The sequence below is a fragment of the Phaethon lepturus genome, unplaced genomic scaffold (genome assembly GCF_000687285.1).
Source record: "Phaethon lepturus isolate BGI_N335 unplaced genomic scaffold, ASM68728v1 scaffold47290, whole genome shotgun sequence".
NCBI classification, from domain to species: domain Eukaryota; kingdom Metazoa; phylum Chordata; class Aves; order Phaethontiformes; family Phaethontidae; genus Phaethon; species Phaethon lepturus.
The window spans coordinates 1-333 of record NW_010514974.1 but is presented as its reverse complement, the minus strand read 5'-3'; positions in this window follow the sequence as shown (position 1 = coordinate 333).

The following is a 333-nucleotide window of genomic DNA, read 5'->3' as shown; positions in this document are numbered from 1 at the left end:
CCGGCCAGGCCCCCCTCTCCTCCCCCGGGAGCCCCCCCAGCAACCCATTGTCCTCCACACAACCTGATAGACGGCCTCACCTCGGCCTCCCCGTAGCCGCCACTTCATCTGTGTCACCAGGTGCTCAAAGCGATATCGTGAGGGATTCACTAGCTTTAGCTTTTACTCGATGTTCTGTTCTTCTGCCGGGTGTTTTGCCAGTCTCCAATACCGCCGTGCCTCATTTTTCTCCGCCGCATCCCCTTGCAGCTGTGCTCCGCTCGGACCCCAGCACGGGGCGGAGGGGAACCCAGTTGACCTGTTTTCCGGAGCCCCCGCGGCAGCCCTGCCAGG